Source organism: Chrysochloris asiatica, unplaced genomic scaffold (assembly GCF_000296735.1).
Source record: "Chrysochloris asiatica unplaced genomic scaffold, ChrAsi1.0 scaffold00002, whole genome shotgun sequence".
NCBI classification, from domain to species: Eukaryota; Metazoa; Chordata; class Mammalia; order Afrosoricida; family Chrysochloridae; genus Chrysochloris; species Chrysochloris asiatica.
This window is the reverse complement of record NW_006408520.1, coordinates 22,782,395-22,787,464: the sequence shown is the minus strand read 5'-3', so window position 1 is coordinate 22,787,464 and position 5,070 is coordinate 22,782,395. Positions and strand designations below refer to the sequence as shown.

General features: G+C 36.3%; 1 pseudogene across 1 annotated transcript; it reads left to right on the top strand.

The window, feature by feature from the left end:
- The first annotated feature begins 2,359 nt into the window (after positions 1–2,359).
- LOC102818164 lies at positions 2,360–3,653 on the top strand (annotated as a pseudogene). Its single transcript, XR_438663.1, has one exon. The product of XR_438663.1 is annotated as an Sjogren syndrome antigen B (autoantigen La) pseudogene (transcript).
- The last annotated feature ends 1,417 nt before the right edge of the window (positions 3,654–5,070 follow it).

Genomic DNA, 5,070 nt, shown 5'->3' with positions numbered 1-5,070 from the left:
TTTTCTGTATTTTTCTGCAAAATCGGCAGTTCAAGCTCACCAGCCACTCCTTGGTTGCAATGGGTTGGAACCAATTCAATGACACTTAACAGCAACAGCATACAAAGGAAATTCCAAAGACTCAGTAAGAAAATTAATTATTGGAACTTATTGAAAGATTCAGCCAAGTGGCAGGGTACAAAATCAACATACAAAAATCAGTTTAATTCCTTTACACTAAGAAAGGAGCTCTGAAAAGGAAATCAGGAAAACAATCCTATTTATAATAGCCACTCAAAAGAAAAAATGCTTAGGAATAAATCTAACCAGACATAAAGTAGTCCAATATAAAGAAAATGACAAAACACTACTACAAGAAACTAAAAGACACCTATATAAATAGCAGACTAGGCCATACTCATATATAGGAAGACCTGATATTGTGAAAATGTCAGTGTTACCCAAAGCAATCTATAGACATAATGCAAGTCCACTCCAGATTCCAACATCAGTCTTTAAAAATATGGAAAAATGAGTCCACTTTATATGGAAAGGAAAGAGACCCCAAGTAAGCAAAGCACTACTACAGAAGACAGTGCTGACAATGTTCATAAGGATTCAGTGGCTAAATATTCAGAAGTAGTCCATTTCTCCTTCTTCCTAGTCTGTATTCATCTGGAAGCTCAGCTAAAACCTGCCCACTGTGTGTGGCCCTACTGGTTTTAAAACACCTGTAGCATAGCTTCCAGAATCACAGCAATATGCAAACCACAACAGTATGGCAAACTGCACCAGAATTTTGAATATTGAAACCAGAATATTGTTGGATATAATGTCATAAAATGAGTCCCTCAGGTTGTAAGGCACTCAAAATACAACTAGGCAAGAGCTGCCTCCTCAAAGTACAGTTGACTGTGATGACACAAATGGAGTAAAGCCTTCAGGACCTTCATTTGGTGATGGGGCATAACTCAAAATGAAGAGAAATAGCTGTAAACATCCATTAATAATCAGAACATGCAATGTACAAATTAGGAATCCCAGAAAATTATCAAAAATGAAATGGAATGCACAAAAATCGGCGTTAGTGAGCTGAGATTGACTGATATTTGCCATTTTGAATATGACAATCACATGGATTACTCTGCCATGAATGACAAATTGAAGAAGAATGGTGTCACATTCATCCTCAAAAGAGCATATAAAAATCTGTCTTGAAATACACCACTGTCTATGATAGGATAATATCCATATTCCTACAAGGAAGACCAGTTAATACAACTATCATTCAAATTATACACCAACCAGTAAAGCCATAATGATGATATTGAAGAATTCTAACAACAACCAACGTCTTTGGTCTGAAATCGATCAAACATGCAATCAAGATGTATTGATCATAGCTGGTGATTGGAATGCAAAGTTTGGAAACAAAAGAAAGAATCAGTCGTTGGAAAATATAGCCTTGGTGATAGAAATGATGCTGGAGATCACATGATAGAATTTTACAAGACCAATGACTTTTTTTCATTGCAAATACCTTTTTGAAACAACATAAAAGATGACTATACACATGACCCTCACCAAATGAAATATACAGAAATCAAATTGACTACATCTGTAGTAAGAGACAGTGGAAAACTCTGTATCATCAGCCAAAACAAAGCCAGGGGCAGACTGTAGAACAGACCATCAGATGCTCATGCACAAGTTCAGGCTGAAGCTGAAGAAAATTAAAACAAGTCCACAAGAGCCAAAATATGAACACATCCCACTTGAATTTAGAGATCATCTGAAGAACAGATTTGATGCATTAGGCACTAAAGATCAAAGACCAGAGGAATTGTGGATGACATCAAGAACATCACACAGGATAAAAGCAAAAGGTCATTAAGAAGACAAGAAAGAATGAAAAGACCAAAATGGATGTCAAAAGAGACTCTGAAACTTGCTCTGCAGCATATTTACACTAAAATAAATGGAAGAAATGAAGACGTAAAAGAGCTGAAGAGAAAATTTCAGAAGGCAACTTGAGAAGACAAAGTGAAATACTATAACGAAATGTACAAAGACTTGGAGTTAGAAAACAAAAGGGAAAAACACGCTCAGCAATTTTCAAGCTGAGGAGCAAAATTTGTGGCTATAATTGCGGTATTGAAGAATTCTATGGGCAAAATATTGAATGCTCTCGAAAGCATCAAAAGATGGAAGACTCGGGCTGCAGGGGCTGCCGGGACGGCCGGACTCTTCCCCCATCTTCCTTACATGCGTTAGACCAGCCCTCGCATTTAGAAGTCTGGATGTTGCTGTTGCTGCTTCCATTGCTGTGGAGCGCTTCTGCGGGACCGGAACCATAAAGGACAATTTTCAGATCGCCACAATGACTGAAAATGGTGATAGTGAAAAGAGGCCAAAATCTGTGTCAAACTGAGTATTATTTTGGTGACTTTAATTTGCCACGGGACAAATTTTTAAAGGAACAGATCAAACTAGATGACGCCTGGGTACATTTGGAGAAAATGATAAAATTCAACAGGTTAAACCATCTAACAACAGACTTTAATATAATAGTAGAAGCATTGAGTAAATCAAAGGTAGAACTCATGGAAATAAGTGATGATAAAACTAAAATCAGAAGGTCTCCAAGCAAACCCCTCCCTGAAGTGACTAATGAGTATAAAAATGACGTGAAAAACAGAACTGTTTATATTAAAGGTTTCCCAACTTATGCCACCCTTGATGACATAAAAGAATGGTTAGAAGATAAAGGTCAAGTACTAAATGTTCAGATGAGAAGAACATTGCACAGAACATTTAAGGGATCAATATTTGTTGTGTTTGAAAACATTGAATCTGCTAAGAAGTTTGTAGAGACCACTGGCCAGAAGTACAAAGAGACAGACCTGCTAATACTTTTCAAGTAAGATTACTTTGCAAAAAAGAATGAAGGAAGAAAGCAAAATAAAGTGGAAACTAAATTACGAGCCATACAAGTGCAAGAAGAAAATCAGAAGTTAGCAGAAGATGCTGAAATGCAATCTCTAGAAGAAAAGATGGGCTGCTTACTGAAATTTTGGGGTGATTTAGATGATCAGATGTGTAGAGAAGACTTGCACATCCTATTCTCAAACCATGGAGAAATCAAATGGATAGACTTTGTAGGAGGAACAAAAGAGGGAGTAATTCTGTTTAAAGAAAAAGCTAAAGAAGTATTGGATAAAGCCAAGGAAGCAAGTAACAGTAACCTACAATTAGAGAACAAAGAAGTGACCTGGGAAGTGCTAGAAGGAGAGGTAGAAAAAGCAGCATTGGAAAAAAACTATGGAAGATCAACAAGAATCCCTAAACAAATGGAAGTCAAAAAGTTGCAAATTTAAAGGAAAAGGAAAGGGAAATAAAATTGCCAAGGCTGGGTCTGCTAAAGGGAAAATACAGTTTCAGGGAAAGAAAACTAAATTTGATAGTGATGATGAATGTGATAAAAAATGGTGCAACTGGATCAGTGAAAAGAGCAAGAGAAGAGCCAGAGAGAGAGAGAAGAGCCTGCATCAAAACAAGAGAAAACAGAAAATGGTAGAGGAGACCAGGAGTTTAGAATAAACATTTTAGAATTCATTTTATTTAGGTTTGAATCTACTTTTCTCTTTGGATTTTTTAAAACAAAATCAAATTAGGTCCACTTCAATGTCCACCTGCAAAAACGAAGACTTTTGTTGTTTTTGTCTTTTTTGTTATTAAATGTTTTTAAATGTATAACTGCTATTAGATGATTCAAAAGGAAGATTCTTCCACTAAATTACATTTTTAATATGAGGATAGTATAAACTTTAACAAAATATATGCTATATAAAAAAGCAAGTAGTTTTTTTTTCACCTAACTTTTTGGTTTTGTGCCTAAAGCATTAAAGAATTTATTACCTTAAACCAGAAAAAAAAAAAAGAAGAAGATGGAAGGAATATACAAAGTCACTGTACCAAAAAGAAATGGACTGCCAAAAGAACAAACTAATCTGTATTAGAAGTACAGCCAGAATGTTCTCTGGAGGCCAGGATGGCCAGAATTTGTCTCTCCTACTTTGGACATATTATCAGGAGGAACTAGTCCTTGGAGAAGGCTATCATGTTTGGTAAAGTGGAAAGTCAGAGAAAAATAGGAAGACCCCCAATGAGATGGATTGGCACAGTGAGTTTGTCTGGTGCAGGACCAGGCAGTGTTTTGTTCTGTTGTGCATAGGGTCACTGTGAGTCAGCACCAACTTGATGGCACTTAACAACAAGCTAAAGGAGAACAAAGTAGTGAGCCTCACACTTCTTGATCTCCAAACCTTCTATACAGTCACAATGAAAGACACATAGACCTATGGAACAGAATTGAGAACCAAAAGTAAATTCAACCATCTTTGGAGAGTTGATTTCTGACAAAGGACCAGAAATCATTAAATGGTGAAGAGATAGTCTCTTTAACAAACAGTACTAGATATCCATTTGCAGGAAAATGATACTGCACCCCTACCTTTCTTCATATACAAAAAATAACTCAAGATGGATCAAAGATCTAAAAGTAAAATCTAAAAACTGTATAGACCATCAATGAAAAAGTAAGTGTTCTGAAATTTCTATTTCTCCCAATGTTATCCATAACTTGTGTTCCACACAAGTGATATTGACTTTGCATAGTCAATAAAACACATGTAGATGTGTTTCTGGTATTCTCTACTTTCAGCCAAGATGGATCTGACATCAGCAATGATATTCCTCATTCCACGTCCTCTTCTGATTCTGGCTTGAATTTCTGGCAGCTCCCTGTCAGTGTACTGCTGCAGTCATTTTAAAATTATCTTCAGAAAAATTTTCTTGCATGTGATATTATTAATGATACTGTTCAAGAATCCACAATCTGTTGGATCACCTTTCTTTGGAATGGACACAAATATGGATCCCTTCCATTTGGTTGACCAGGTAGCTATCTTCCAAATTTCTTGGCATAGATGAGTGAGTGCCTCCAGCACTGCATCAGTTTGTTGAAATAATCCAGTTTGTATTCTGTCAATTCATGGAATCTCGTTTTTTTTGCCAATGCCTTTAGTGCAG